Below are 21737 nucleotides of genomic sequence, written 5' to 3' on the forward strand. Positions count from 1 at the left end.
CAAGTTCTGGCCGACTTCATGACCGATTTTAGTTCGAGATTAATGCCTTTAGCTTCTAAAGAAGTAGTGTTGGTATTTGGAATGGTATCAGTAGTTTGGACCTTGTTTACAGATGGAGCCTCAAACGTAAAATGGTCCGATCTTGGGGTAGTTTTAATCAATTTTTCGGGGGAAATCCTAAGGCAGGCCATTAGAACTATACCATTAACTAACAATAAAGTCAAGTACAAGGCTTTGGTTGCAGGGCTTGAACTAGCTCAGGGACTGGGTTTCTAGGTCATCGAGATAAAATACGACTCACATCTGGTGGTAAACTAAGTGTATGGAATTTTTTACACCAAGGAGGAGCACATGCAACAGTACTTGAACAAGGTTCAAGCATTACTTGTACAGTTCTGATAATGGTCAATCATCCACATTCTAAGGGAGGAAAATATGGAGGTAGACGCATTGGCTAATTTGGGTTCATCCACAGAGATGAAAGGGTCTGATTCCGGTTCGGTCGTTTAATTATTGTATTCAGTGTTGGATGTAGACGACTATTGTGAAGTTAATTCAACCAACTTAATCTGGAATTGGAGGAACGAGTTCATTGAATATCTAAGACATGGAAAACTACCCTAAGACCCAAAAGCATCCTAAGCACTATGGACCAAGATGGCCCGTTACTGTCTTATGAATATACAGTTATCACGAGGTCATTTCAATAACCATTGGCTCGGTGTCTAGGGTCCTCGGAGTCTGACTACGTGATGAAGAAAGTTCATGAAAGAGTATGCGGGAACCATTCCGGTGCAGACCCATTGGTTCTCAAGTTAGTCAGAGCTGGCTACTATTGGCCCCAGATGGAGCAAGACACGAAGACATTTGTACAAAAGTGCGATAAATTTCAACACCATGCACAGTTAGTGCATCAACCGGCAAAACTTTTGCATTAGGTGGTATCACCATGACCATTCATGAAATGGGGGATGGACATAGTCGGTTCCTTGCCATAGGGACCTGGTAAGGTAAAATTTCATTTGGTTTTAACTGATTATTTTACTAAATGGGTTGAAGCAGGTGCTTACCAAAAGATTTGAGAACGAGAGGTGATCAATTTTTTATGCGACCACATCGTCTGTAGATTCGGAATACCAAAAAAAAATCCGTGTGACAACGGGCCACAGTTCATAGGTTCCAAAGTCACAAAGTTTTTGGAAGGATTGAAGATCAAATGAATTACATCTTCACCATACAACCTTAGTACTAATGGATAGCCGAAGTCAACCAATAAGGTAATTATTTAAAACCTTAAAAAGAAGTTAGAGAATGCTAAAGGTAGGTGTCCAGATGAGCTACTGGGTGTGTTATGGGCATACCGAACCATGGTAAAGTCGAACACGGGTGAAACACCTTTTTCACATTTATACGGTTCAGATGCGTTGATACCGGTGGAAGTGAGGGGAACCGACCTTAAGATTTTCCCGAGCAAATGAAGAAATAAAAAATGAGGCACTGTTGGTTAAGCTAGATTTGCTGGAAGAGAATCAGGATCTGGCATATGTGAGGATGGTGACACAAAAGCAAATGATGGAAAGATACTACAATCGGAGAGAAAATTTCCAATATTTTGAAGTTGGGGATTTAGTATTGATTAAAGTCACTCAAAGCACTCGGGAAGTTAACGTCGGGAAGCTGGGATCGACATAGGAAGGACCTTACCGAATTTCAGCTATAATAGGTAAAGGTTCATACGAATTGAAAAAATAAAATGGAGTTAAATTGCCAAGAAATTGGAATGTGACTCACCTCAAAGGTATTACTGCTGAAGATTCTTGCTGGTACTGAAAGTATGTGTTGCATTCTTTTTTCTTTAGGCCAGTTTTTCTCTCAATTAGGTTTTTCTGGCAAGGGTTTTAACGAGGTAGTGATGTAAAGCATACTACGAAGGAAGGATCATCGGCAAGCTGGTGAATCAACAACTGAAATCTCTATTGCCTTCACTTTAGTATGAGTATAGACAGCTTTGTGTGGATTAACTCGTATGCCAATCACCTGTGGATGGTTAAATAAACTTTGGCTCGATAACATAAATCATCTCCCAAGACTCTCATTGTTTCTATTGGTCTCTAGGAATAGATTATTTACCCATCCACAAGTTGTTTCCATTAATGAGGAAGCAATGCAAAAACACATTACGAAGGAAGGGTCATCAGTGAATGCAAGACTTCCAATGTCCAAATTCTTATACTTGGCCATCGAACACCAGGGGGGATAATACATGATAAGGTACTAAAAGTGTTACGAAGACCGGGGATGGTTAGAACCAGGATCAATGTCTTATCAGGACCGGGGACTGCATGATCAGCCCCGTAGAAATAAGTTGTACAAGTTAGCCACATGTATTGACAACTTTATTTACTTAAAAAAATGAATATGTAAATGTACTTTTAAAGACAAAGAGAATAAATCAAAGTCCTTTTATTTTTATCTTATTTCTTTTCCAAATGGTAAGTTAATTTATTTTATCATTTGAAAGTTAACAAAAACTTCAAATGCTTGTTATGAAATGAACAGGAGACATCCTCTTCAAGAGCACTGTAAACATAAGGGCCCTCTCTTATGATACCCTCATAGTAAAGGGTTGATTCTGGAAGTGTTTATGCCGGAATCAAAAGCTATCAGATGTGAAAAGATTCCCGAAGCTTTGTCAGTTTAATGAATAAGAATATATTTTGCACAACACTTAAGCAAAGGGTATCTTTTATTAATTTAAAGGCCAAACTTAGTAAGAAAGTTTTGACATAATTAATTCTTGCTACTAGAACCAGAAGGGAGAGAAGAGTCTTCATTTGCTTTATCATAAGAGGATTGTTCCGCTTCCGGTTCGAGGCCTTCATCTTCTTTAGTTTGTCCCTCGGTTTCCGAATACTCGGAGTTAGTATTCGAAGAATCAGAAGAACCAGGCTGAGCAGGGAGGTTCTTATGAGCAGTTGTCTCCAGCTCCTGGGCCTTGGCAATATATTCATCAATGTTAGCAATGCCCTCTTCGTCCTTCTCCATGGTATTCCTCTACGTATGATAAATGGCATATGTTTTCTCGAAGACGATGAATCCTCTTGGTCTTGGAGTTTAGCTTGGAGTTTTTCAATCTTGGATGAATATTTTCATTATCAGCTTTCATAATGCTAATTTTGGAGTTGAGCTCGACATTGGTTCTTGAATGGAATTAATTCTGATCCATGACCCTTTTGAGTCTTTACTCCATCCTCTCCTTCTTCTCCTTGGAAGCAGTGGCCTCCTCGGTTTCAGAGCGTAAGTTAGCCTCCAAGTTATTAACTTGTTCTATGAAGGCAGACTCACGCTTGGCAACAGCAATCACTGTATCATGAAGTTCAACCCACTTAGTCGTTGCTTCCTTAAGGTTTTTGTGTAGCTAGGAAGATTTCTAGATATGAGCCATCCTATATTGTCCGGACTACTGCAACAGAGCTTGAGGTTATCGATTTGAGAAATTTTTGCCTCCAGCACAAGGAGACTTGGCAAGCTGATTCCTTTCAGTCGAAAGTTGATCTCGTTCTGAAGTAAGCTCTTGCTTATCCGGAATAAACCTTTACAGGACCTCGGAAGCAAGAAGGTTGGCCTGAAAAAGGTTATGTATAAAGTTATTAAAGCAAAGTACCAATTAAAATAGGGTAGAAGGAAATTATAGTGCTACCTGTGTCGAGCAATACATGTTGTTGTTTATCAAAAACTCCGCAGAAAGAGAGTCCATCTTTCTCCAATCTTTCTATGAGGCCAATGGCTTCAGATAATTGGTAAGCTCCACCATCTTGAAAGGTATATGGCACTCCTTCAAAATAGAAAGAATGGCACTTTGTTTTTCATGAGGGTCTTGAGAGGGTGACGAATAAGTATTTCCCATGTTTCCGTGGTCGAGTGACGGTGGATAAGGGGCATTTCCTGCTTTTTCAGCTGGGGCCGGTGGAGAAGAAACAGCTGGTGTAGGTGGAGAAGAAGTTGTTATCAGTTCAGAAAATAGCGGTAGAGGGATGTTAGGAATTGAACTCCTCTAACCAGAAACAACTCTAGGGATTAGAAAATGGGATGAGCATTTTCGAATATGTCCATTTCTCCCCGGAGTTCTAGGATGTTCTCTGGTGGGGGAGTTTGAAGCTCTCCCGGTTGAGCATCCGGTTGAGCTGATGAATATCTTTTCCTTCTTTGAAGGGGAGCCTCTTCATCATCATCTTCTTCTTTGTTATCTAGGACCATTATGGTCGGTCCGGTTGGTATTTTGTTCCATTTCTTCTCCCGAGTCCCCACCGAAGAGATATGTTTTCTCTTTGGTTTTTTATCCTTGGGTTGGGGATTACGAGAGGAGGCACCTTCACCAGAAGGTAGAGAGGATTCGCTAGTTCTCCTCCGTTAAGGGCATTTTACAACACTCGTTGAGCTTCCACGGGGTCATCGGGAGCCTCGATATCGGGGCAAATAACGAATCCCTTTGGAAGTCCTATGTAGTACAGAAAGAGAAGTCAGTGAACTGTTTCTAAGCTATCTAGTAAGATAGGAGGAAGAAAGGAAGAATATTTATTTACCATGATTTTTGGCTTTTCACCCATATTTGGGAGCCATCTCTTTCCACCTTTGGGATTTTGGCATAGTGATATCCAGAATTTTCTATACCCATCGGTTATCCCGAACCCGTGGAGGATCTAGTGAGTGGCAGGAATGAAGAAAATAAAAAGTTAGCAAATAAAGAAACTTTATTTTTACAAGGAAAGGAAACAAATACCCGAAAAACTTACGAAAAAGATTCCATGATTCAGGAAAAGTTGGTGCTGTGGTCGGGATGATGTCTCTAGTAGCGATGATAATGAACTGTTCCACCACCCACGATCATTGTCTTCGTCAATGCTGGTAAGTAGGGCATGATGACCGTATTTGTTAAGATTGTGCACACCCCCACGAAAAATCTTTGGGGAGTAGAGGTTCATCATATGTGCGAGAGTTGGGGTTTCTCCGGTCTCAGAGAACAATTGGCGGAGGCAAGCCACTGTACGCCACACATAAGGGCCTATTTGTGCCAAACAGACTTGGTACCAGTGACAAAACTCTAAGATTATTGGGTCAGTACATTCACACAATCCTAAAGTGAAAGGTCCTAAAGTGAAAGAATATGTATAAACATATGTGAAATCTGGCTTGGTGAAGGTAAATCTTTCTACTTCATTGTGGGTGAGGATTTCAACATCGTTCCAATTACATTCCTCCTTCACGACAGGGACGCTAGGAGAACGAGTGTAAGAAGGGTACCTATGAACATGCCAGAACCTGTTGCTTTTGGAACTTACAGGTGGTTTTTATTCTTGAAGGTCAGATTTCGTACTAAGTTTAAGAGGTATGATGGAGTTAACGATAAGAGGTTCAGACTTGACTTCGACTTCCTTTCTTTTGGTTTTCTTTGGGTCACCTCTAAAGAAAAGGCTAGAAATTTCAAGGGCGGCAGTGTTTGAAGACATGTTTATGAAGAAAAATTTACTGAGTGAGTTGAATGTTGCAGAAGAGCTTTATGGAGATTCAAAGAAGAAGAAGGATTTGTGAAAGTAATCAGTTAAAATGAGGTGTAATGGAGAAGTTATAGACGTCAAAAATTGTGGTCATGATTAACTCAAAATCTGGTGAAAATATTTGCTGAATCACAGAGCAACACGTGTTCGGGTCAATAATACGAAAAGACGTGCATCCTTTCAAGTGTTAGAGGTCGTTCAGGAACATTCCCGCCAAGAAAGTAACTCTTATCTTCTTCCCGGTAACACTAAGTTGCGTCACCGAAAAGTAGCGTAACTATCTGTATGGGATAAAATTAGTTAGTAACAGTTGGGCAAATGACAGAATGACATGTGGAACTAAAGACATGTGGGATGTGAGTCAACAAACGGCTAGCACCGGATGTAAGCATGCAAGTTGTGCTGAATGAATCCCGACGACAGAGTAGCCGATAACAAAGATTCAAAGCATTGTCATCGGATATCTTTCATTGGGCAACCATTACATATAATATTTGCATTTATAGACAACCTTTATGCAACCATCAATAACAGTTTTATTCTCATTCAAGATGAACTTGATTTGGGGATCTTGTCTCCCTGAATAGAGCTATAAATAGGAGGATTAACATCCAATATTGTAGAGACGAAACATTTTGTACACAAAAAAGCTATACTCTGCTCTCGTTTGATAATATTGTTCTCAGCCTTTGTTCTTGAATATTGTTCTCGCTTTTGCCACCGGAGAGGCTAAATTCATACCGAGGCTTGTGTTTCCCTCAATTTTATTTTGTATTCTTGTTTATGTTATTATTTATTTCGTACTTTAGGATCAAAACCGATTCACTTGTATATAAACCATGTTACAAATTTAACTGTACCGTTTATGGGTAAATACATATAACATTCCTTATACTTTTTCTGTTTGTGTATTCAGTTTCCTAAAAAGTTCACTACTTGTATATATTGAGTCAAACAATAATTAAGAATTTAAGTTCTATGCATGATATAAATAATATTTATAGGATATAAATCAGTTATAAGGTATTTACAAGCAAATCTCATTTTAAGCATTAATTGGTTACCTAGTAGAAGTGGTAACTGACATATTAAAATATAACGATTGTGTAATAGTGTCTTGCTCATTAAAGGAGGAGTACTTCTTAAGTACTAGGGATTTCTTTATTTCTGGTTAAGGGCGAGTAAATCTTATCTATTAATACTAACTCCCAGAAAGAAATAAGTATTTTGACTAAATTATCTTAATTAAAATTTGCATATTGTTAACTTGACATATTGTGATATGTAAATAAGGGCAAATTTGTAAAACTAAAGGTAATTCATCCTTGATTATGTAAAAATGATAATTATTTTGAACCAAAATAAAAAGGCCAAATAATCACTTATTATGGACTGGAGGGAAAGAGAGTACTTTTTGTTTTCTTTTTTTCATCCACTTTCTGATTTTTCCAATTTCTATTAATTATTTGTTGGTTGACTTTTCACCAACTACCTTGTATAACCTTATATCAGCAACAACCATGTCTTCAGACTTCAGTATAGTGTACGTTCCTCTATATTTTGTTATAGTTGTGATTGTCATTCGCTTTAGTGGCCATGGCAGCTCGAATGATTACATCTCTTGTCCCTCGCTCTTTCACTTCTCCATCCTCTTTTGCTTTCCGATCTCTTGGTATGTGTCTCTTTTACAATTCTTGAATGTATATGTGTGAAAGTTGCTGACAGCAAGTTTTTTCCTTTATAATGATTGTTTCTGTTAAACTTGTTGCACATGGTTGCGGGATGTGGACTTGATCTTCTTATATAATTTTAGGCAATCCTCAACTCATGAGCTAACATTTTCGGTAGAGTTAGCCTCAAGGTCTATTTCTTATCATGATATAGAGCCAACAGATTTTGATTTATCCGATATTGTGTCACCATATTATATATGTTGTCCGCGCTGGAGTTGGCAGACCTGGTTATGCGGACATTGTTAAGTTGGCCCACACTAGTTGTGGGATGTGGACTTGATCTCCTTACATAGTTTCGAACAATCCTCATGTCATTAGCTTGTTTTTGGAGTTGCATTTCTTATTGGTTTCTTTGGTAATTCGGGCTTCCATTTCCCGTTTTTTCCTTTATCTGTTTTCTGATCAGTAACTAGAAAGAATATTCAGAGGTATAATCTTTTTCTATTTTGACCAATTACATCTGTGAAAGTTTATTGTCCATCTTATATTTAAACTACTCAAAGGCTGGATCGGACATGATGAAGAGGAGTTTAAGATCTGTGAGTTTTCTATGAAGTACTAATACTTGTTGAATTTTCTTACAGATTTTAACAAGTATGTGATGCTATATAAATTAACAATGCAAAATGTGGTTTTACAACTTTGTCCGATACTCTATCACATCAACAAAGGTGGAACTAAGATTTAGAGTAAGCGAGTGGGGGTGGGTACAACTCTCGCCGTATATATGTTTTGCTCTAAGTATGCAATGATTCAAGCTGAAGTCGTGTATTTTTTTCAGTCGTGATATGCTTTTTATTTCTTGTATCTGCAATGTATAGTAGATTTGTATTTCTCTCTGTTTGGTCAGAATTGGAGGCTGTCAGATGTTAACAATTTTTGGTGAATTATTCTGTATATTGTTTCTTTCAGGAAGAAACTCCCGTGTGGCCGCTGCAGCTTATCAATACAGCACAGGAGCTGCCATTGAGGACCCGATCAAGCCTTCTGTCAGTGTAGAATATACTAAACTTTTTATCAATGGACAATTTGTTGATTCTGCATCAGGTAATTTTCGTTAATCCGTGAAATCGTTTCTCTTTTCCCCATATACTAAAATTTTGACCATTTGAGTGTTTTTTATGTGAACGAAGTCATTTTCATAGAAAATAATATTTTTGGAAAATTATTTTTGGTATTTGGTTGATGATTGAAAAATAAAATAAAATTGATATATATAAAAGATAATAATGATATTAGCTAATTAGAGAGCGTTTGATTAAATTTTCTAGTAATAAAGATTAATAATGTCTAAGTGATAGATGGAGCAAGTAATATTCAGTTGAAGGTTAAGATAGTTGTAAGCAAAAATGACTTCCTGAAGTCATTTTCCCCCTTTTGATGTAATTCGGATAACCAAATAGAAAATGACTTTCATTGAACATGTTTGTTTATTTTTTATTTTTTTTTCCGAAAATGACTTTCTGGAAAATGCACAATGGAGCTAATTCCTTGAGCTTTCTGCAATGTAGGTAAAACTTTTCCGACACTTGACCCTAGGACAGGGGAGGTGATTGCACATGTTGCCGAGGGTGATGCTGAAGATATTAACCGAGCAGTAACTGCAGCTCGTAAAGCTTTTGATGAAGGACCATGGCCTAAAATGAGTGCTTATGTATCCACTTCTCGTCTCAGTATAGTGAACTTATGCTTCTGCTTCAAGATCACACGTAATTCTCCTTGGTTCATAATTGCAGGAAAGATCAAAGATATTGCTGCGCATTGCTGATTTGATCGAAAAACATAATGATGAAATTGCAACACTTGAGACTTGGGACAATGGGAAGCCATATGAACAGGCTGCTAACATTGAAATACCGTTGATTGTTCGTCTACTCCGTTATTATGCTGGTAGGTCAAGAGACCTGTGAATGGTGAATATTTATTTGTACTTCATCACTGCTTTCATCTATGATTCTTCAACCGGATTTTCAGGTTGGGCAGATAAAATTCATGGTATGACTATTCCTGCTGATAGACCATAGCATGTTCAGACTTTGCATGAGCCAATTGGGGTTGTTGGTCAGAGCATCCCATGGAACTTTCCTCTTCTCATGTTTGCTTGGAAGATTGGACCTGCTTTAGCTTGTGGTAACACTGTTGTTCTAAAGACAGCAGAGCAGACCCCTTTATCTGCTCTCTACGTATCAAAGCTATTACAGGAGGTAGCACCAATTGTTTCTTCTTATATTGCTTTCTGGTACTGTTGTTATTTTCATCATATCTAAGTAAAATTTATCACATGTTTCTTAAACTTTGTGACAATAAATACATCTGATTCAGATGGTGTTGCAGCACCTATAATGTTGTATTAACTCTATTGCCAAGTCCTAGCTGACTGATACTTACTCTTTGAAGGATAGCTGAATTACCATTTCATTTTTGAATTTTTGTTGCTATAATCTGTCTATGTTATTGGATATTTCTCATATTCTGACGTATCTGGAACAGGCTGGCTTGCCTGAAGGTGTTTTGAATGTCATTTTTGGTTATGGTAACAGCTGGTGCTGCTCTTTGTAGTCATATGGACGTGGACAAGGTGAAAGTCTCCAAAATTAGTCCCTACTGTACTAGTTATGTGGCCATCTTCTCCATGAAAGTAGAGGATTATGGATGCTTAATCCTCTACTTAACCATTTCCATCCATATCTGTGTGCGCCTACAGATTGGCAACTGAATTAATTTTGTTTTACGCTGCAGCTTGCTTTTACTGGATCGACAGATACAGGGAAAACTATACTGTCATTGGCTGCTAACAGCAATCTTAAATCTGTCACTTTGGAACTTGGAGGGAAATCCCCTTTCATTGTGTGTGAGGATGCTGATATTGATCAGGCTGTTGAGCAAGCTCACTTTGCTCTCTTCTTTAATCAGGTATTTCCTGTCTGTACTTGCGCATAGGATGTAATTGGTCAGGTTCGAAATGACATAATGGACTCTAATTTCGTCGATTCTGAAGGGACAATGCTGCTGTGCTGGATCTCGGACATATGTTCATGAGAGTATTTACGATGAGTTTGTTGCAAAGTCCAAGGCACGTGCATTGAAACGCACAGTTGGTGATCCATTTAAATCAGGAAATGAACAAGGTCCTCAGGTATTCATGACTTTTATGCCTTTCCTGACCAAACATTTGCATCATTGTGTTCAGACAGGTTGCTTTTGTTGTTTGCAAGACCTAATAGCATGCATGTTTTTGTTCTTAACAAACTTGGAGGGATGGCATTCCTTGCCTTTTTCTTTTCTTCACTTTGAGAAAATGCTAAACAAAAGATTTTTATGAAACACCAGATTGATACAGAACAGTTTGAAAAGATCCTGAAGTATATCAGATCTGGTGTTGAAAGTGGAGCTACCCTTGAAACTGGAGGCGATAGACTTGGTACACAGGGCTACTATATTAAGCCCAAAGTTTTCTCCAACGTTCAGGACGATATGCAGATAGCAAAGGATGAGATCTTTGGTCCAGTGCAGTCCATCTTAAAATTCAAGTGCGTATAAGACAATCTAATACGATATTCTTTCCCTGTACAATCATCATTTTTATCATACTCCTTTAGTAGTATTTTGGTTACAGGGATCTAGATGAAGTTATAAGGAGATCTAATGCCACCCATTATGGTCTAGCTGCTGGAGTGTTTACGAAAAACATTGACACTGCAAACACATTGATGCGAGCATTGAGAGTTGGAACCGTATGGATTAATTGCTTTGATATCTTTGATGCTGCAATTCCTTTTGGTGGCTATAAGATGAGTGTGCAAGGAAGAGAAAAGGGAGAATACAGTCTCAAGCAGTACTTGCAAGTAAAGGCTGTCGTAACCCCATTGAAGAATCCGGCTTGGATATAAGTCTCCCCTCTATTTATGATTAATCGTCATATTTATTCTGTCATATTGTTTTTTATGACGTAACTTTTGATTCTCTTTGAATAGTCTATCATGTTGAGGGTGATGAGCAAACTGCAATTGATGTGCAATTGATAGCAAGTTATATTTTATTCAGTTGTTGAAACATCATTTCTTAATGTTACCCTTCTTATTGGATTTAAAGAAGTTCAATGCAGCTAAGCGATGTAGTAGAAATCATTCCTTAGCACAACAACTTTAGCAAGACTTGTTTTAAAGCCTAATAGACCTGATAATCTGATAATAGTTTGCGGAAGTTAAGGTACAGGGGAAAAAGTAATTTATTCAATTACAAGTAACAATCTAAAGCGGATACATTCCATGCGAAGCATAGCGAAAACAGTAAAGCAAAACAATAACAAAACTTGACTGATTCTAGACCTTATAAGGAATGATTCTAGAATACAGAATTGAACCGACAACTGATAATCAAACTATATATAGTAGTAAAAAAATGTATTGGAGACGTCGATATCTCATCAGTATCAATCATGGTTATCACTTCTTTTTAGTGTTCTTGATAAGGGAAACAATAGACTGTCCAATCTTCTCACCCATCATGGTAGAAACATGCTTCTTCTCTTTAGGAACTATACTTCCTTTTTTTGGCGTGAACGGGAATATCCCGTTGCTGCTGCTCTCTGCCATCTCTTCATTTCCCTTGTCTGCCATCTCTTTTTCACTCTCTTCATGTTCTTTCAGTATTTTTGATGATAACAGAGTTTGTTTGTTTGTTGTGTCTCTTCCATTAAGGGACTAAAGGCTTTATATAGACCTAAGTAATCAATTCTCATTTTACCATTTTCAGTATTAATGTATTTTGTGTGTGTCTGTGTGTGGAGGAAGAGAAACTTCTAGTTACGTGCAAAATTTCCTTTGTGTGTAAGGGTGTGTGTGTTCAATACCAAAAGTTCAGCTTAAATTTGATGCTTTGTGAGTCCTAATTGTTCAGTCAAAATACTGCAATTGGGATGTCTTACCATTTTCATCACTAATGTCTTTTATGTGTGTGTGCGCGCAGTTTTATAGTCTAGGGAAAAATCATCCAGTGTTGTGTTTGTGTTGAGGAAGAGAACATGTAGGTACGTACCAAATTTCTTTTTGTGTGAGGTGTTGTATGTGTTCAACACAAAGCTTCATCAAAGCTTCAGTTAACATTTCATGCTGTGTGCTCCTGAGTGTCCGACTGTTGACAAGCTCAGAGTATAAGTTCCTCATTGAACCTATTCAATATGAATTTTGTAATATCGGATAGGTGTGAACTTAACAAAAAAGATATATTTTCAAACATGTCCGCATACTTTTGTATGCCCAACTATGCCTTATAAAAGGACAATGCGGACGTTGCAAATATAACCTGAGTATTTATGCCCAAAGTCGAATCCACAGAGAATTAACCTATCGATTACTTTCGTTGGACTTATTAAATTCTTTAGAATCAACTTCCCCAAACGTTGTGAATAACAATTGATGGTATATTTAATAACTAAGATTGAAAGTCAATAAACAGTTGTAAACTAATATGCTTAAGTTGTTAACAATAATGAGAAGGTTCTAAGGTAGTGATTTCCCCTATTGATGGAATCCCTTCTGTTTATGTTTCATATAGATTTACCAACACCTCTCTATCAACCATGAACACTCTTTTTACCGTGAATCTCTCCCGAGTAATCACGATAGTTTACTAGACGCACTCTCCCGAGATACGCTAGCTGGCTTTGTTTATTACAGTTCACTTTAGATTGCACCCAAGACTTCGTTATCCCTAATCCCGCCTTTAAACCCGCAGTTATAGATCCTCTTAAACTTTGGGAGTGATGTTGTTCAACAATTACCTAAATATGCACTCTCTCCCGAGTTATGCATACTAAATAGGCACAACTAATTGAGGATCCTGTCAATTAACTACAACAAACACGTATTTGAACAAATAGAGATTAAACTGACAAACTATATTAACATAATCAAGAAGTTCATCCTTCAATAGGTTCTATCAAAACCCTAGACAAAGGATTTAGCTACTCATGACAATGGGTAAATAAACTATGAAAATATTCATGATCAAAATTGCAAGAAAAATAAAGAGAAGAAGAAAATATGATATTTTGGGTGATCTCTCACACTTGTTTCTCTTGCCAAAGTACTTTCTAAAACATTACATGCCTCCCTTGGGCGAGTTCAATTGCTTAATATAGGGTTTTGGGCTAAAAATCCCGTGTTTTGCACTTCAATCCCTCAATTTTCCGCTTCCTATCGCGGTCCTACCGCGGTTACACCAGGACCGAGGCCAACTAGCCTCTCAGAATCCGCAACAGCCTTCTGCCGCGGTCCGACCGCGGTTATGCCGGGACCGCGGCAGTCCATCTCCAGTTCTGGTTTTGCGGCCTTCGCGTGGTGCACTTAGCGGATATTGTAAGATTGGCCTCTTTTTCTCCGTAATTGATCCCAAAAGTACTCCATAGACTTTTTTTATTGTATATAGCCTGCAAAGCATGAAAAGCACTAATCAGAGCATTTTTTTTATCACTTTTTACCATAAAAACTATACAAGAAGGTGGTTCTTTAGGGCCTAATTATAGTCCAATTCACCTATTATCAACACCCCACACTTAAATCTTTGCTCGTCCTCGAGTAAGTTGAACCACACTTCTAGGCCTAATCGTTCAATGCATTACCCAGTTTATGTCACACCCGCCATTATGAAAGAACAACCTAAGTAGTGCAACAACCACACCTCAGATGAAGACTCTAATGCCATGCCACACTCGTGCTTACTCTAGTTACTCTAAACAGAGGTGAAAACTTGCTTTTTCTTCCTGAGTCACATGCCCTCACATCACATTTCTGAGAGAAGTTCCACACACATAAAATCAAGCAACAAGGAACTATAGATAGAACGAATCCACTCACTCTCAGCAAAGAACATTCACATGCCACACAGATACGCCATAAGCTTGCCCTTAGTGTAATACTCTACTAATCGAGTTGTTCAGTCCAAGATCAAGAGGTCTTTATTTGGTCATAATGTAGGCTAAGGGACGGGTAGGATATATTTAGATATAGTGACTAACCTCCCTAAGCACTTTTAATACAATCGTTCCCTTTATTCTAATTTCCCTGTTCAACCCAATCATTCTTCCACACTTGTTTTATAGGCTACCCCCACTTTTCTTTAGGTGCAACTGGCCTCTTTTTTTTCATATCCATTGCACCATTCAAGTATTTTCCTGATTTTCCTTTTCCCACTCCATTACTACCCCACACTTTGACTTTTATATGCTCTTTAACGATTCAAGTGCTTCTAGGAGGTACAGGTTCAAACAGTCAAACTATTCAAACACATGGATATAGGTTATTGTAAGGTTATCAAAGAACAGGCTTCATGCTCGAAGGGGTTAACTATGGCAATATGCACAGGTGGATTCATAATTATACAGGCTACACAAGGAACTGCCTCAATCATCTCTAAGGCCAAACAACTTCTATTTCGCTTTGCAAACACACAGGGCAAGTTCTAGGTATCGCATGCAAGCACAAAATACAAGTATTATCTCACACACACTTGGCATGTAACTCATTCCGAATTAGTTTGTCAACACACTCACGTGAGCATTCAAGAAATACAAGGTGTGCAGAATTAAGGCATAAAATTACGAGTCTACAAACGAGCCTAGACGTCGCACCCTCAAGTTCATTTTCGTTATTTGCAGGTGTGTACATTACGGGTTGCATTCTTGCCTTCACCCATCTTGGTCCAATAGAGTCCTAAGGGTCCTAAAAATATTAAAGAAAAATCTACCTAACCCGGTTCAAGAAAAGCCCTTGGAAAAGAACCGTGGTCAAAAGAAAAATCAAGGAGGAATTACTACACTACCTAAAAAGAAAAAAAAAAGAAAAAAAAATCTAAATGGACTACTTCCCTCAAGAGTACTGTCCAAGTGGTCCGTCCTCAGGAAGAGTCTCCTACATTTATTTATTTTACAACCAATGTATATGTACACTAACAATACACCACTAAAGCAAGTCTCCCACCCCACACAAAAAGAATATGGCATGTCCCCATGTCATAACACAAATAAAGTGCAGAAGGGTAAGAAGACTTCCCTGAGAGTCACTCGGAGTCAGAGACGGTGCTGGGATCCACATGACAAGCCCTGCCCAAAGCACGGAACCAAGCTATCATCCAGCTCTCAGACCTGGCATGCCGTTGAGACATGGCATCCATACGCACATGCAGGCCATCCACCGATGAGCGAAGATCTGTCACCTCTTCCTCCAAAGAATGCAACATAGGTCGGCTGGACTGTGATCTAGAGAACCCTGCCCCAGTATAGGGTCGCCGAGAGGATCCGGCTCCATCATAGGATCTCCTGGATGGTGCCATGGGTGCTGGGGCATCATCCTCATCATCAAGCTCAATGGTTGTGGGTGCATCTCTGCCCACTGTGATCTTTGAAGCTCTGAATGCCGCTTTTGCGGGCAAAGCTCCATCTGTAGGATTGGTGGGGACACCATCCAGCAGACACAACCTCGTCACAAGTGAGGGGAAGTAAAACCCCTTAGATAGCAGAGGTGACCAAAGGATCATTTCATCTCCAATAATTCTCGCCACATCAAAGTCTTTCTTGGTGACGAAGCACCACACCAATAGAGCCCGTAGGTGGTTCACATCTGTCGTGTTGCCCGTGGGCAATAACCGGCTGCAAATAATGGTGAACCAGCACTTAGCCTCATGTGTGAACGACTTGGAGTGAAGGGTAATGTTTTCCTGTAGCCAGATTGGTCGACCCCCAGTGCAGATTGTCTCAATCATAGTGTCCCAAGTGACCCCTTGGGCGTCGTGGTAATGATCAATGTCACCAGTGAACTGGGTCAGCTGCAAGACCTGGCGAATCTTCAGAATTGAGGCATCTACCACCCCGTCCCGCACAATCACAGACCGGCGCAAATTTTCCGGGCAGTTCGCGTAGAACTCCCGGACTATCATCGGGTTTGCCGTCTCAGGTTCATCAAACAAGAACTCTATCTCCCTCCGTCTGATTTCCTTATACATGTCTTCTTTTTCCATACGGAGGGCAACCCTGTCAACAGGAATCTCAGGGATAAAGCTTTTGGTGGCCTTAGCATGAAACGCGTCCTCTGCCTCCTGTGACTGGAATCTGGTGGCATCATATATTGGCATTTCAGAAGTGCTTGCCGAGCTCTTTCGCCTTTTTCGGGCCATATTACCTGCAGACAATTCAGGGTAACAATCAGATGCATCCTAACATGTGCCAGTCGGATGGGTACTCAGACTTCGCCACCCGATGACACCAAACAATTTCCTTTTGTCAAATAATGCTAGTATACCCAATTAGTAAGGTGCCCAAAGTTGACAACCTCCACTATTGCCCTCACACCACTATTAATTCTACAATTCCTCCATATAATACCCCACACAATCTCCCACAAGTGAATCATGTCAAATGCTACCACCACCACAAACTAAGAAGGGCACAAAGTGCTCCAAAATTTTACAACACACCCCCAATTTTCGGCCATTTAGACCCCTCCACCAAGCTTCACCCTAAAAAATTTGTTTAGGCCTCCAAACCTTCTAAAAATTGCCCCCAAGTTAAGCACAATGAAAACTCAACCATTTAAACATCAATCATGGCCAAAAGAAGCAAATAATGGAGAAAAGGAAAGAAAAGAAATAAAGAAAAAAATATTTACACTAAAACACTACACTAAGTTATGTAAAAGAAAGAGAAAAGAATAGAGAAGCTTACCTTGAGGATGAATAGAAGGGATAGGTGGTGGAGAGAAGAGAGATAGAGAAGAAAGGAGGGGCAACAATGGGGGTTTGAGGGATAAGAGAGTGTGAAAGAGAGAAGAGAAGAAAGAAGGGGATGGGGGAATAGTGGGGGGTTAGGTTTATTAAAAAGGGGGGAAAAAGGAAAAAAAAATTCTGCACTTACCTGGCCCGCGCTGGTATGCCGCGGTCCTACCGCGGTTACGTTGGGACCGCGATAGACCTCTTTCAGAGGGGGTATTTGGCCGCGGTCATACCGCGGTTACGCTGGGACCGCGGTAAACTTCTTTTAGAGGAGGTCCTTGACCGCGGTCCGACCGCGGTTATGCTGGGACCGCGGTCTGGGCGTGTTCTTGCTACTTTTTATTTTTATTTTTTATGAAGTTATGCATTACACTTACAACACATTCGTGGGTTGCCTCCCACGCAACGCCTGATTTAACATCGCGGCACGACGCAGATGAGCGCATTTAAGGATCGCTCGACCTCTGTGGTTCAGTCAGGTGTAGCTCAGACACTTCCTTTGGTTCGCTCATGCCCACATATAGTTTCAATCTCTGCCCATTGACTCTAAATGTACGAGAGTCTTTCTCTGTGGCAATCTCGACAACACCTGAAGGGAAAACCTCGACCACTCTAAATGGTCCAGACCATTGTGACCTGAGTTTACCCGGAAATAGCCTTAATCGTGAGTTATAAAGCAACACCATATCTCCAGGATTGAAATTTCGCTCCACAATGTTCTTGTCATGCAACCTCTTCATTCTTTCCTTGTACAACCTTGTGCTCTCAAAAGCAAGATGTCTGAACTCGTCGAGCTCATGCAATTCTGTGATCCTCGTTGTGCCCGCAGCCTCGATGTCTAGATTCAGCTGTTTCAGTGCCCACCACGCTCTATGTTCAAGTTCCACTGGCAAAATGGTAGGCCTTCCCGAACACCAGCTTATATGGTGACATACCAATCAGTGTTTTAAAAGCAGTTCTATAGGCCCAGAGTGCATCATCTAACTTTTTCGCCCAATCAGTTCTTGTGGCGTTCACAGTCTTGGTTAGCACATCTTTATCTCTCTGTTGGATACTTCAACCTGCCTACTAGTTTGCGGGTGATAAAGGGGTAGCCACCTTATGGCGTACATCATACTTTGCAAGCAACTTCTCAAAAGCTCTATTACAGAAGTGAGTGTCTCCGTCACTGATAATCGCGCTTGGTGTCCCAAATCTGGTGAATATGTTCTTCTTCAAAAACCCCACCACCACTCTTGCATCATTAGTGGGCAACGCTGCAGCTTCTACCCATTTGGACACGTAATCCACAACAACAAGTATGTACTTATTGCCATAGGAGCTGACGAAGGGACCCATGAAGTCAATCCCCCAGACATCAAACACGTCCACCTCTTGAATTGGGTTCATGGGCATCTCATGGCGACGGGAATGTTCCCGGTCCACTGACATTCATTGCATCCCTTCACCCATTGGTGCGCATCTTTAAACACTGTTGGCCAAATAAATCCGGCCTCAAGCACTTTCGCAGCTGTCCTGACCCCTCTAAAATGTCCTCCATAAGCCGATGCATGACAAGCCTGCAAAACAAAAGATTGTTCTATCTCGGGGACACACCTCCGGATCATATTGTCAACACAAATTCTAAACAAGTAAGGCTCATCCCAATAATACATGCGGCAGTCATGATAAAACTTTTTCTTTTGTACAGATGAAAGGTCATAGGGAACTATACCGCATGCCAAGTAATTTGCAAAATCTGCATACATGGCGCTTTCTCAAGATTAGTAGCGAGCAGCTGCTCGTATGGAAAGGTTTCCAGAATATCTTCAACCTCTACTGCATTTTCAGCTCCCTCAAGTCGTGATAGATGATCAGCGACTTGGTTCTCTGTGCCCTTACGGTCACGAATTTCAAGGTCGAATTCTTGCAGCAGCAACACCCAACGAATCAGGCGCGGCTTAGACTCCTTCTTCTTAATCAAGTACCTAAGAGCTGCATGATCAGTGTATACAATTACCTTAGAACCAATCAGATATGATCTGAACTTGTCGAAAGCAAACACCACAGCCAACATCTCCTTCTCGGTCACCGTATAGTTCAGCTGGGCTCCACTCAGCGTTCTACTTGCATAGTAGATTGGATGCATCAGCTTGTCCTTCCGCTATCCCAGCACTGCCCCCACTGCGTAGTCACTGGCATCACATATGAGTTCGAATGGTTGCTCCCAGTTGGGGGCAACAATGATAGGTGCTGTGACCAGTCTCTTTTTTAGCTCCTCGAATGCTACCCTGCAATCATCAGAAAACAAGAAAGGGTGATCTTTTTCTAACAACTTACAGAGAGGGTTGACAATTTTTGAGAAGTCTTTTATGAATCTCCGGGAGAAACCGGCATGCCCAAGGAAGCTTCTGATTTCTTTGACTGAAGTTGGAGGAGGTAGCTTTGCTATTACATCCACTTTAGCACAATCCACCTCAATTCCTTTGCTTGACACTCGGTGCCCCAAGACTATGCCTTCTTGTACCATGAAGTGGCACTTCTCCCAGTTCAGAACCAAGTTAATCTCGATACACCGTTTCAGCACACGCATCAGATTTATCAGGCACTCATCAAATGAATTCCCCACCACTGAGAAGTCATCCATGAACACCTCCATTATGTCCTCTACCATGTCAGTGAATATACCCATCATGCACCGTTGGAATGTGGCGGGTGCGTTGCATAGGCCAAAGGGCATCCTCCGAAAGGCATAAATGCCATAAGGACAAGTGAAAGAGGTCTTCTCTCTATCCTCCGGCGCAATGGAAATCTGGTTGTATCCTGAGTACCCGCCCAGAAAACAGAAGTGTGACCTCCCTTCCAGTCTGTCTAACATCTGATCAATGAAGGGAAGTGGGAAGTGGTCTTTCCGGGTGGCTAGATTTAGCTTTCTATAATCCATGCAAATTCTCCAGCCCGTGACTGTTTTTGTGGAGATCAATTCATTGTTATCATTCTTAACTACCGTCATGCCACCCTTTTTAGGTACACATTGAACTGGGCTAACCCAGCTGCTGTCAGAGATTGGGAAGATAATTCCCGCATCTAACCACTTTATTACTTCCTTCTTCACCACTTCCTTCATGTTACGGTTCAGCCTTCTTTGGTGTTCCCTGGAAGGTTTGTGTCCTTCTTCTAGTAGAATTTTGTGCATACAGTAGGCGGGGCTGATCCCTTTTATGTCTGCCATGGTCCACCCAATGGCAGTCTTGCACTTCTTAAGTACCTGCAAGAGTTGTTGTGCCTGCACATCTAACAAACTAGATGAGATAATAAAAGGTAATGTGGAGTTAGGTCCAAGGAATTCATACCTGAGATGGTTGGGCAATGGCTTTAACTCCAGCTTTGGTGGTTCTTCGATAGATGGCTTGGCTGGAGGAATCTCTCGATTTTCCAAGTGTGAGGGCTCAAATTCTAGAGTTCTATCCCAAAACCTTCTACCCTCTAATGCCAACACCCATTCCGCCAGTTCCTCTCCATTCACCTCATCCAAATTCATTAAACATGCAGCAAGGTGGTCCTCAATGGTTAGCACCTCATCATCAGTCTCCACGATTACATCCACGACATCAATAAGAGAACAATTGACGAATTCACTTGGTCGCCTCATAGATTTCTGCACATTGAATGTTATCTCCTCATCGTTCAATCTTATCTTGAGCTCCCCTGTTTCACAATCAATGAGAGCTCTCCCTGTGGCCAAGAATGGTCTTCCCAAAATTATGGGAATATCTTCATCCACTCTGCAGTCTAAGATCACAAAATCTGCAGGGAACACAAATTTCTCTACCTGAACTAGCACATCATCCAGTATACCAGATGGTCGTTTCACTGTCCTGTCAGCCAGCTGCAACAACATAGAGGTAGGTCTAGCTCTTCCAATGCCCAGCCTCTTATAAATCGCCAGGGGCATAAGATTGATGCTGGCCCCTAGATCACACATTGCTTTAGCAAAAGCAAAATTACCAATAGTGCATGGAATTGTAAAGCTCCCTAGGTCAGACAACTTTTATGCAATTGGTCTAGTTACCACTGCACTATATGTCTGAGTAAGAGTAACTGTGGCCAAGTCTTGGAAATCAAACTTTCGGGATATCAAGTCCTTCATCATTTTTGCATACCCAGGCATCTCCTTCAAAGCTTCAATCAATGGTATGTTTACCTGGATTTGTTTCAGCATTTCGAAGAACTTCTTGTATTGCTCCTCCTTTTGGTACTTAGCCAACCTCTGAGGGAAAGGTGCAGGAGGTCTCTTCTTCCCAATCAACTGGGATTGATCCTTATCGGCTGCTACATCAACTACTGGTTCCTGGACTGTCTCAGCTTCTTTCTCGGACGCATTCTGAATGCTATTATCTTCCTGGGCAGGCTGGACTGACATCTCCTTCAATTTTGTTGACTCATCCAGGTCAATGGGCACTGGTATAAGTGTCTCAGCTTCTCTAGTTTCTCGATCCCTCTCTTGCTCTACATCCAGATCTCTGCCATTACGTAGACTTACAACCATCAGCTGCTTTGGGCCTTGATCTTTTGGATTTATCTGGGTGTCTGCAGGTAGTGTCCCATGAGGACGATTGTTCAGAGACATAGAAATTTGGCCCACCTGCACTTCAATATTCTTGATTGCTACATCATGTGCATCCACTCTCTCATTAATCTTTGC

At 40.5% G+C, this 21737-nt stretch overlaps 1 pseudogene; it reads left to right on the top strand.

The window, feature by feature from the left end:
• Nucleotides 1-7075: 7075 nt before the first annotated feature.
• LOC107803979 (benzaldehyde dehydrogenase, mitochondrial-like) lies at nucleotides 7076-11346 on the top strand (annotated as a pseudogene).
• Nucleotides 11347-21737: the final 10391 nt, after the last annotated feature.

The sequence above is a fragment of the Nicotiana tabacum genome, chromosome 16, assembly GCF_000715075.1.
Source record: "Nicotiana tabacum cultivar K326 chromosome 16, ASM71507v2, whole genome shotgun sequence".
In the NCBI taxonomy this organism is placed as follows: Eukaryota; Viridiplantae; Streptophyta; class Magnoliopsida; order Solanales; family Solanaceae; genus Nicotiana; species Nicotiana tabacum.